Genomic DNA, 12,932 nt, shown 5'->3' on the forward strand with positions numbered 1-12,932 from the left:
AGAAAAATTTTGAGTCAGTGGAATAAGTCCTGCTTTTCTGGTCTAATCCATGTCTTCCTGCACTCTCAATTAAGTAAGAATATTGACTTGAGTTTTGCCACAGTAGAAATGGCAATGCAACACACACACACATACACACACACACACACACACACACACAGAAGTAAAAGTGAGTTTCAGGAGGAATTACAAACTGAGAAATCAAGAAAAGTTATAAAGGGAGAAAAAATATTGTACATCAATACTAATAAACATATTTTAACATAAGCTTTTGTAAAATACATATTTAAAAAACTTACAGAAACAAAAATAATTGTAAGAAAATATTATGAACAGTTGTACACCAGCAAATCAGATAATATAGATCAAATAAACAAATTCCTAGGAACATAGTCTTTACCAAATTTGATTAAAAAAGAAATAAAAAATCTGAACAAAGTTATAACACAGAATGAGATTGAATCAGTAATAAAAAATGTTCCAATGAAGAAAAGTCCAGGACCAGATTACTTCATTGGTGAGTTTCATTAAACATTTAATGAAAAATTAACATCAATTTTTCTGAGACTTTTCAAAAAATTTAAGAGAAGAAAACACTTTCTAAATTATTTTGTAAGGTCTGCATTACTCTGATACCAGTCAGAAAAGACATTGCAAGAGAAGAAATTCACAGAGCTATATTCTTTTGGAACATACATACAAAAATCCCTAAAAAAAATGAGGAAATCAAATCCAACAGCATATTAAAAGGACTGTAGAGAGTGGCTGAAGATGGATACCAGAGGACTTGGATCTCATCTAAAGGGCAGTATTCCAGTTAGTGAACTTGCAGCAAGAGGATCTCTTGAAAGTCATAATCTTCTGATAGTTTTGTGTGTGTGTATGAAAAATGAACTTTTACCTAGTCATCCTCTTGAATTTTCGGAAGAGAACTTCCAGCTTAACCAAGATAAAATGAATATTTCCCCACTGAGAAACATTCAGTGGTTATTTGCTCCACTAAAATTATAATTCAAAATTTAAGGCAGTGCAGCAGATTCGATGTCTTCCATTTCTTTTGAGCTCAAACCTTTCATTGGATATTTCGAGGGGTAATGAAGAGTTTACCAGATTTGAAGCTATTCTTATCTGTCACAAAGTGAAGTAATGGGAGAATGACACTTGGTGGAATATAAAATCAGTTTAATATAATACAATATGCTATTCATGGAAATAGATGGACTGCATCTTGTTTATAGTCACTTTTGTACTATAATTTGATGCACACAACATTGAAAGTACTGACACATGGGAATTTTTGCACAAGTAGCCTCAGTGATCATTTGAAATTTTGGGAGTGTTTGGTTTATGGCCATATGACAATTGAAGGCACTAAAGATAGATGATTTTAATGCTTCTAATTTATATTAAAAATGGCCTTCTATGTCTTTAAAATTACTGCTTATAAATATTATAAAATAGCCCACAGGTTGAAGATGAACCTGTTGTCTAGGTATTCCATAAATCTGAATAACCATTGTAAACATTTGAGTCTATAAACTTTATAGTAGCACCTTTCAAAATAAACATTTGTAATTGATTTCAGTGGTAAATTCAGTACAATATGAGATATTTATACATATTTATACATATTTCAGTATAGTCCATTAATACTATTAAGAATGAGATACTTACTGTATTGATGCTATTTTAGAATTGTAGCTATTCTCTTTCAATTTGAAAAGTACAAGTTCAGAGGTTTTAGATTTCTTCTTGTGTTTAAAGTGAAAAGTTAAATAAAGCAACCAGCAAATGTAGGTTAAAAAAAAAAAGGGTTGTATACCATAACCAAATGAGATTTGTCCCAAGAATACAAAAAAATGTTCAACCTAAAAAATATCAATCAACAGAATGCAACACATAAAGAGCATTTAAAAACTCCAGGTGAGCCTCTCAATTGAGGCAGAAAAGGCATTTTACAAAATCCAACACACCTTCATGATAAGGAAACTCAGAAAACTAGGGGTAGAAGGAAATGTCCACAACATGATAAAGGGTATATAGGAAAAACTCACAGGAAATAACACACTTAATACTGAAGGACTGAAATATTTTCCCCTAAGATCAGGTACAAGACTAGAATGTTCAAATTATCACTGCTATCCAACATCATACTAAAAGTCATAACCAGGGAAATATATAAGAGAAAGAAATTTTAAAAATCCAAATTATAAGAGAAGGAAAACTATATTCACAGATGACATGATCCTATAAATAGGAAATACCAAAGAATCCTCAAAAAAAAAAAATCTAATGGACCTAATAAATTAATTCAGCAAAGTTGCAGATCGGCAATGAACAATAAAAAAAATCTAAAAACACAATTTCATTGAAATAACATACAAATAATAAAATATCTAGGAATAAGTTTAACCAAAAAGGTGAAAATCTTGTCAATGGAAAACTATAAAATATTTCTGAAAGAATACCTAAATAAATAGAAAGACATTGATGTTCATGGATTGAGAAATTTAACATTGCTAAAATACCAATACTACTTAAAGCAATCTAACGATTAAATATAATCCTATTAAAATTTCAACAGCCTTTCTTTTCAGAAGTCAAAAAGCTGATTCTCAAATGTATATGAAATTTCAAAAAGCCCTGAATAGCCAAAACAATCATGACAAAGGACAACAAAGTTGGAGGACTCACACTTCCTAATTTCAAAATTGAGTACACAGCTATAGGAATAAAAACAATATGAATAGTCATATAAACAAATGGAATATAGTTGAGAGTTCAGAAATCAATCTGTATATTTATGGCCTATTAATTTTTTATTTTATAAGTACATAATAGTTGTACATATTTATGGGGTATATGTGATACTTTGATGCAATCAAACAATACATAATGATAAAATCTGGGTAATTGAGATATCCATCACCTCAAGCATCTATAATATGATTGTGTTGGAAACATTCTAAGTCTTCTCTTTTAGCTGTTGTGAAATGTACAACATTTTTTTTGTTAACTATAGTCACCCTACAGTGCTCTAAAAGACTAGAACATATTCCTTCTACCTAACTGTATTTTTGTACCCACTAGCCAACCCATCTTTATCCCCTACTCTCCACTACATTTCCCAGCTTCTGGTAAGCACTATTTTATTCACCATCTCCATGGGATCAATTTCTTTCTTTTTTTTTTTTTTAGTCCTCACACATGAGTGGAAAAAAAAAAGTGATATTTGTCATTTTGTGCCCTGGTGTAACAAATTGATTTTTGACAAGGGTGTCAAGTTTATTCAATTGAGAAATAATAGTTTCTCCAATGAATTGTGGTGGAATAACTAAATTTCCACATGCAAAAGAGTGAAGTTGTACCCCTACGTTAAACTGTACACAAAAATAATCTCACAATGGATAAATTACCCAAATATAAGAGCAAAAACCTAAAATCTCTTGTAAGAAAGCATGGGGATAAACTGTCATGGCCTTGAATATGGTAATGGGTTCTTAGATATGGCACTAAAAACATGCACAACAAAAGAAAAAACTGTATATATAATAGACTTCATCAAAATTGAAAACTTTCATGTATCAAAGGACATTATTAAGAAATTAAAAAGACAGCCGGGGCAGTGGCTCACGCCTATAATCCCAACACTTTTGGAGGCTGAGACGGGCAGATCACGAGGTCAGGAGATTGAAACCATCTTGGCTAACAAGGTGAAACCTTGTCTCTACTAAAAATACAAAAAATTAACTGGCGTGGTGGCATGTCCCTGTAGTCCCAGCTACTTGGAAGGCTGAGGCAGAAGAATCGCTTGAACCTGGTAGGCGAAAGTTGCAGTGAGCTGAGATTGTGCCATTGCACTCCAGTCTGGGTGACACAGTGAGATTCCATCTCAATAAAAAAAAAAAAAAAAAAAAAAAAAAGAAAAAGAAAAAGAAAAATATAGAAAAAAAGTAAAAAGACAACTTACATAGTAGAAGAAAATATTTGCAAATTACATACCTAAGAGATTATTACAGAGAATAAAGAATTCCTACAATTCAACAACAGCAAAAATCAAACAACCCAATTAAAAAATGGGCAAAAGATTTGAATAGATATTTCTCCAAAGATATAAATGTGGGCAATAAGCATAAATAAGATGCTCAACATCATTAGTCATTAGATAAATGCAAATCAAAACCACTTTACACCAATTAGGGTAGTTGTAATAAAAAAAAAAAAAGAGAAAACAACAAATGTTGTTGAGGATGCACTAAAATTGGAAACCTTGTACATTGTTGATGGAAATGTAAAATGCTACAGATGCTATGGAAACAGTTTGATAGTTTCTCCAAAATTTAAACATAGATTTGTCATATGAACCAGCAATTCCACTCCTAACTATATATCCAAAGGAAGTGAAAGCAGGGACTCAAACAAGTAATTGTATGTCACTGTTCATTGTAGCCTTATTCCTAATAGCCAAAAGTCAGAAGCAGTCCAAGTCTCCATCAACAGATGAATGCATAAACAAATATGGTATATACATTCAATTGAGTGATATTCAGCTATAAAAAGTAATAAAGTTTTGTAACATGGTATGACATGAATGAATCTTGAAAGTTTTACACTAAGTGAAATAAGCCAGACACTAAAAAGCAAATATTATGTAATTTCATTTACATAAAATATCTAGAATATACAAATTTATAGACTAGAAAGATTAGAGGTTACCAGAAACTAGGGGCAGACATGAATGAGAAGTCATTGCTTAATGGTAGAGTATTTCTGTTTGGAGTGATGAAAGTTTTGGAAATAGATGATGGTGATTATTTCACAAGATTGTTAATATGATTAATACCACTGAATTGTATACTTAAATATGGTTTAAATGGTCAATTTTATGTTACATATGTTTGACTGCAAGAACCTTTCAAAAATTGCATTGTACCCAGATGTTATTGTTCAGTATTTTCTTTTCCCAGCTAATCATTTTTTCTTTCAACTTTTATTTTAGATGATAAAGGAGGAACATGTGTAGATTTGTTACATAGGAATACTGCGTGATTTTGAGATTTGGAGTACAGATCCTGTCACACAGGTACTGAGCATAGTACCTAATAGGTAGTTTTTTAACCCAGCCCATCCCCACAGCCGCCTAGTAGTTCACAGTGTCTATTGTTACCATATTTATGTCTATGTGTGCTCTGTGCTTAGCTCCCTCTTACAAGTGAGAATACGTGGTATTTGGTTGATTAGTTTAAAAAAAAGAAAAAGAATCCTATCGGCAGGGTTAATTTCATAATTGAAACATTTTAACTAAATTTTCTACCTATTAAAATTCTGCTAAATGAAAAATTCATTTCACTTTAAATATCAAATCAGATAAATTTATGTTGTCAATATATTTAGAGTTAGGGTGGATATAAAATCACTCATAAGACACAGAAAATATTTTAATGAAGTTCCTCCTTTTAAGAGAAATGAAAGTTTTTATCAAAATATATTTATACTTAAATAGCTTTAATGTCCTATGATCTGTTATAAACTTAAAGTTAATTAAATTCAGTTTATAGCAAAAGGAGCAGAAAATTCATGACTTCAAACCATCGATTAAATTGGAATTTTTGCTATGTCAAATTTTGGAGAAAGGTGAATAGCAGCAAAACAAGCTAATAGGAATAAGTAGAGAAAATGAAACACAAACCTCTAAGATGTCTGGGACTCAGTATACTAAAAGTATGTTCAAAGTTTTTCTTCTCATATTTACATTTATAGAATTCTATGATGTTAACTACTTTTTCTGAAAAATGCCCCCAAAAACCTGTGAGTTTTCAACCACAAAAATGATTAGATTATTTTCATTAGACTCTGCCACTAAGGCTGAAAAAGGGATTCATACATTCTGGAAAGATTTTCGATAACTATTAAGATAAATGGATCTTTTGTTAATCTTGTTTCCTGCAAATTCAATTAATCTCAAAGACATCTTCTACCTCTTTCTCAGCTCTCACATTGAATTAGTCAGCTAGTCCCTTCAGATTTCTTATGTCTGTTTCTTGTTTCATTCCTACTGCCATTGCCTTTAGCTCAGATCTTCATTTCCTCTTTCCTAGACTATCACAACAGTTCTGGTTCCTCTCCTTACAACCCATCTTTCCCACCGAAATCAAAATTATCTTCACAAATCATCATTCTGAACTTGTTGCTCTGCTGCTCAAAAATCAGCAACAGTTACCCAGATGCTTTGCGTAGTATTCAAAGCTCTCACCCATCTGGACTCTCTTTATATCTCTGGTGGCATTTCTTTGTTATTGACTGAATGTTTGTGTGCCCCCCTGCCAGCAAATTTGTTAATTGAAGCCTGAATCCCTAAATCCCTAATGTGATGATATTTGGAAAAGACGAGTTTGGGAGGTAATTAGAGTTAGATAAGGTTATGAGAATGGTGCCCTCATGATGGGATTAGTGCTCTTATATGAAAAGATACCAGAGAGTTTGTGTGCTCTCTCTCTCTCTCCCCCCCCCCTCTCTGTCTCCTCTCTCCTCTCTCTCTCTATCATGTGAAGTCACAGCAAGAAGGCAACTGTCTATGTGCCAAGAGGAGAACACTTATGAGGAACTAAATACTGAATCAGCTGACACCTTGATATTAAACTTTTCAGTCTCCACAACTGTGAGAAAAATAAATATTTAAACCATCCCAGTCTATGGTATTTTGTTATGGCAGCCAATCTAATACAGTCCTCAAATTACTCTCTCATTCCATATACTTCTAATCACATGTGTTGATGTCCCAACCTCTAACATACGCTGTTCCTTTATTTATGCTCCTCTGTCAGCCTTAAATGCCCTCCTCTATTTTTATCTTTTGTGATTGGACTTTTTAAAAAGTAATTTCAACTTTTATTTCAGAATTAGGTGATGTGTTACGTGTGCAGATTGTTAAATGGGAATTTTGCATGTTGCTGAGGCTTAAATTACAAATGATATCGTCACCCAGGTAGTGAGCACAGTATCCAATAGGTAGTTTTTTCAGCCCTCTCCCCTTCCTTCCCACTCTAGTAATCTTCGGAGTCTATTGTTCTCATCTTTATATTCCTGGTTACTCAGTGTTTAGCTCCAACTTGTAAGTGGGAACACGTGGTATTTGGTTTTTGTTTCTGCATTAATTTGCTTGGTATAATGGCCTCTATCTGCATCCATGTTGCTGCAAAATACATGATTTTGTTACTTTTTATGTCTGTGTAGTATTCCGTGGTGTGTATGTCCCACATTTACTTTATCCAGTCCACCCATGGTTGATTCCCTGTCTTTGCTTTGTGAATAGTGCTGCAATTAACATATAAGTGTACGTGTCTTTTTGTTTGAAGGATTTGTTTTCCTTTGGGTATATACCCAGCAATGCAATTGTTGAGTCAAATGATAGTTCTGTTCTTAGTTCTTTGAGAAATCTCCAAACTGCTTTCCACAATGACTAAACGAATTTGCATTACCATCAACAGCGTATAAGTGTTCTCTTTTTCCCACAGCCTCATCAGCATCTGTTATTTATTGTCTTCTTAATAATAGCCATTGTGACTGGCATGAGATGATATCACACTGTGGTTTTGATTTGCATTTTTTGATGAGTAGTGGTGCTGAGAATTTTGTCATGTCTGTTGGCCACAATGTATATGTCTTCTTTTGAGAAGTACCTGTTTATAGCGGGGGCGGTGGCTCAGGCCTGTAATCCCAGAACTTTGGGAGATCGAGGCGGGTGGATCACCTGAGGTCGGGAATTCGAGACCAGCCTGACCAACATGGAGAAACCCTGTCTCTACTAAAAATACAAAAATTAGCCAGGCGTGGTAGCACATGCCTGTAATCCTAGCTACTCAGGAGGCTGAGGCAGGAGAATCACTTGAACCTGGGAGACGGAAGTTGCAGTGAGCCAAGATCGTGCCATTGCACTCCAGCCTAGGCAACAGAGTGAAATTCTGTCTCAAAAAGAAAAAGAAAAAGAAAAAAAAGTGAGAAGAGCTTGTTCATGCCCTTTACCTATATATCTATATATCTCTATATATATATCTATATATCTATATATCTCTATATAGATATCTATATATCTATATATCTCTATATAGATATCTATATATCTCTATATAGATATCTATATATCTCTATATAGATATCTATATATCTGTATAGATATATAGATATATATATACATGGGCTGCTGAGTTGTTTAAGTTCCTCATGGTTTGTGAATATTATATTTTCTCCCATTATTAGGTTATCTCCTTACTATGTTGATAGTTTATTATTTCATTGTGCAGAAGATCTTTAGTTTAATCAAGTCCCATCTCTCAGTTTTTGATTTTGTCACCATTGCTTTTGGGAACTTAGTCATAAATTATTTGCCAAAGCTGATGTCTAGAATGATATTTCCTAAGTTTTCTTTTAGGATTTTTGCAGTTTGAGGTCTTACATTGATGTTTTTAATTCATCCTGAATTATTTTTGTATATTATTTGTATATTTATATTTTATAAATATATTTGTATACAAATGATATTTTAGTAGTATATAGTATAACACTATGGTAGTACATAGTAGTATTATATAGTGTATTAGCAGTAGTATATATTATAATAAAACTATAATAGCGTATAGTAGTAGTATAAGCATATGGTATAATATTCATATATTTTGTATACATTTGTATATTTTTGTGAAAGTTGGGGTTCTAGTTTAATTCTTCTGCATATGTCTAGCCAGTTATCACAGCATCATTTATTGAATAGGGAATGTTTACTCCATTGTTTATTTTTTTTTCAACGTCGTGGAAGATTCGATGGTTGTAGATGTTCAGTTTTATTTCTGGGTTCTCTATTCTGTTCCCTTGATCTATGTGTCTGTTTTTGTACCAGTACCATGCTGTACTCATTACAGCAGCCTTATAGTGTAGTTTGAACTCAGATAAGGTGATATTACTAAGCTTTGTTCTCTTTGCATAGAATTGCTTTGGCTATTTGGGCTCTTTTTTGCATTCATTTGAATTTTACAGTAGTTTTATTTTTATTTTTTTCTAATTCTGTGAACAATGGCATTGGAGGTTTGGTATGAATAGTATTAAATCTTTAGAGTGCTTTGGGCAGTATGGCCATTTTAATGATATCAAATCTTCCAATCTATGATTATGGAATGTTTTTCTGTTTGTTTATGTCATCTCTGATTTCCTTCAGAAGAATTTTGTAATTAATTCTACTTCTAGATATCTTTCACCTCTGTGATTAAATGTATTCCTATGTATATTTTGTGTATGTCGAATGTCCTCCTCTTACTCAATTTATTCCAATGCTATATATCTATAAGTTCATTTTGTGCTGTTATGATAAAATACCATAGATGGGGTAATTTATAAAAAGTAGAAATTTATTAGCTTAGAGTTCTGGATGTTGGGGAAACCAAGGTCAAGGTGCCAGCATCTTCTGAGGGCCTTCTTGCTGCATTATCCCATAGGAGGTGTGTGTGTGTGTGTGTGTGTGTGTGTGTGTGTGTGTAGACAGAGAGAGAGAACATGATATCAACATTAATACATTCTTGAGGGCAGAGCCCTCATGATTTAATCGCTTCTTAACAGTCCCACCTCTTAATACCATCAGAATAACAAACTTCAGTATGCGTTTTGTAAGGGACATTCAAGCCATGGCAGCATTCTTTAATCCTACCTCAAATATTGCCACCTCCTCTATGAAGCTTTTTCAGTCTTCAAAATAATAATTAATTATTTTATTCTCGAAATTCCTTTAATTCTTCATTTTTCTAGAATAACACTCAATATATTCTGCTTTATAATATATCCAAGATGTTTTAAAGAAGTCTAACAGCCCCATTAAACTCTAAATACCTTGAAGGCAGAATGTTTTGTTCCTATGTTTCCTTATGACTTTTAGCATAGAGCATACTTACAAAAGGTAGATATAAATGTAGAATTGACTAGACCCTTTCTTCCCTGAATTTGGAGTTTAATATAATTTGACTGTATACATTGTTTACCTTTTTCTCCTTTTTCCAATATAGAAGTTATGATCCTCAATGAGAAAGCCCCAAAGAACTCAAACCCTGATCCCTTTCTGAGGAAAGACTCCTATTTATGGCTATATACACACATACAGGTTGGTGTCATGAGTATCCATCCTGTGTAGTTGCATAAGACAGCCATACACAGATGGACCTTAGGGTTGGTTTAAAGCACTGCTATCAGCATTTTGGAATTCTTAACAACTTTATATGTGAATTATATTCAAAGTTTTGTAAGTGAAGACCAATAGCACAATGGGGCATGTGTGTGAGGAGAGAAAATGTGCACAATGTGAATGTCTACCATTTCTTGCTATCAATTTGCATACAGAACTTGTGAGGTTGATGAACACATGATATGTAGTAGGTCAGTAAGACTCAAAACAAATACGAGGTATGTGCATTAACATTACTATGACTGAGTAAGGCTAGTCTCTCAGAGGGCTTACGGACCATATTTTCTTTTGCACCAGAACTTGCTTCAAATGCAGAAAGAAGGCAATGGTGTTCTAAGACACAAGAATAACCAAAAAAAAAAAAAAAAAACTATCATATTATTTCTTATTCATGTTACTGTCTTTTATTAGCCAACCACTTTTCCTAGAAATGATAACATAGAATTAAAGGGAAAGATAGAGCAAGATACACACACACACACATATGTATATGTATATGTATATGTATATGTATATGTATATGTATATGTATTAGTTTCAGTCCTTTCTTACTCAATAGGGAGCCAAAAGTAGAGAATGTTGGTAGAATGTATGCTTTGTCAGGTGGTGTAATAAAAACATTTGAGTTGGTTTTGTGCAGCATTTCCACTGCTTTGGTAAAAACAAAGCATATGTGCATGTACAAACTATAAAATAAGAATTGTGTAATATAGGTGATTTCACATATGAGCTATATTTGAATTTAAATGTTTATACTTGCATTTAAATCTGACTTTGAAAAATACAAATATTAATTGTAAACTTCATGCCAATATTTTAACTTTTAATTTCTATTTACTTATAACCACAATAAAAAGCAAATAATTAACACAATTATATATCTAGAGAGAGAGATTGCAAAAGAAAGAAAAACAATTTTATGTTTTAATTATTTGAATAGTATTTTTCCCCTGCATTTTGAACAAGGAGAATCGCATTTTCATTTTGCACTGGGCTCTGCAAATTATATAGCCAGAGAAAATGTCCTTGTTTTTTGGCTACCTGGCTGCAACTGATATTTGGTTAATCTGCCCCTTATATTTGTAGGCTCCTCAATTTTTCTTTTCTCAAAAAAATCCAATAAACCAACTCTGTATTTCTGCTAGAATATTTTCCAACTTCCTCCAGAGGTGAAGTGATGTTTGAAGCTAGGTCAGATGTTCTTTTCCTTTTAACTCAGGTTTACCCCATTTGAGTTAGCTTATGGAAATCCTTTTTACAGACCACCTAATCAGGTTAAAAGAGTAAGCTTTTTACTCAGCTGGATCTGAATGTGAATTCTGACTCCACTCTCTATTTGCAGGGTCATCTTGAGCAAGTTACCTATCCTCTTTAAATGAGTTTGCCAAGCTCCACCCTCACAGATTCTGAGGCACTCTGACTTTGTAATCAATTGCCTAAGTGACTTATATGTAGATAGTATGCATACTGCTACTTGGGATTTCCTGTATAGGATAATTTTTAATTTACCTTCTTATCCTATGAGTTCATGATTTTATGAAGTATACAAGCTCCTCAGGTCCTTGCTGTGTATATGCTTTAGAATGAGGTCTTTTCTATTTCCTATAAAAAGGGCCAAATTCTTCATTAAGACATGATCCTCAACAGCGTGGTATGCAGGACAAAGCAAGTCTTTCTTAACCTGATCCAAATAACAAGCAAAATGTGATATCATTATGAGGTTATAGATTTTCCCTTAGTGGAAAGTAACACTTCAGAGTTCTGGTACATGGAACTACCAAAACAAGTTGTATATGGACATGTGACCTAAGGAAGGCATCCTTCCAAAAATAGTTGCTGATATATTGGCAATATATTGGGCCCTATCCTTCCATATAAGGTTAGTGGAATTACAGTGAATATGTATAAAATACAGAAGATTGATTGGTATAGGCAGTTAGAGACTATCGATGTACAATCCATTTGATCTGTCAGTTACAATTTAAAATGGATAAAAACACATGCCTTAATAATAATTAATCAAATTATTATTTCCCTGAAAAATCTAGCCTTACAATCACAGAAGAGGCTTTGGGGAGTCGGGGAAGGAATGGAGAAGACTTTTGAAAAGAGGCGAGTTGCATGTTGGGGTAAACAAGACATCAGGGTAAGTTGGCTGAGGAATGGGGAACTGGATTCAGACAGCCAGAGAAAAACCTGAGGAGATCTGAGGTGATATAGGGGTACAAAACTTAAGTGAGAATGAACCATTGCAATTTCAGCAAATGTACTTGCAACAGAAAGTCTGAGAGTGCCCCTCTTAGCCCTCCTTCTATGGCTTACTGCTACCTAGATTGCTGTACTAATTAAGAACCTTATAAGAACATATAGAGTACCTAACTGTGCCTGTTCCTGCACTCTAGTATTTCCATCTTCATGATTATGACCCCAAATAGTTCCTTATTGATAATTAACATTTATTCCCTACTTTCTAATTGTAAGTCTTGTCAGGAGGTCAGTGAGGTTGGGTTTCAGTATTAAATAATTTTATCAATTTGTCCTGCTCTGCTTGCTGCTTTGCAGATTTCCCAGTTAGTTCACCTTTCCTGAAGCTACACTCCTATGGTGAGGTAACTAGAGCCACTCAAAAATCAATAGATCAACATCTCAAACAAGTAGAAATCGATGGGATTTTTTTTTTTTTTTTTTTTTTTTTTTTTTTTTTTTTTTT

General features: G+C 33.2%; 1 pseudogene; it reads left to right on the top strand.

Annotated features, from left to right (window-relative positions):
- The first annotated feature begins 771 nt into the window (after positions 1-771).
- Positions 772-1,191, top strand: LOC111536463 (annotated as a pseudogene).
- Positions 1,192-12,932: the final 11,741 nt, after the last annotated feature.

This window comes from Piliocolobus tephrosceles, chromosome 12 (assembly GCF_002776525.5).
Source record: "Piliocolobus tephrosceles isolate RC106 chromosome 12, ASM277652v3, whole genome shotgun sequence".
NCBI classification, from domain to species: Eukaryota; Metazoa; Chordata; class Mammalia; order Primates; family Cercopithecidae; genus Piliocolobus; species Piliocolobus tephrosceles.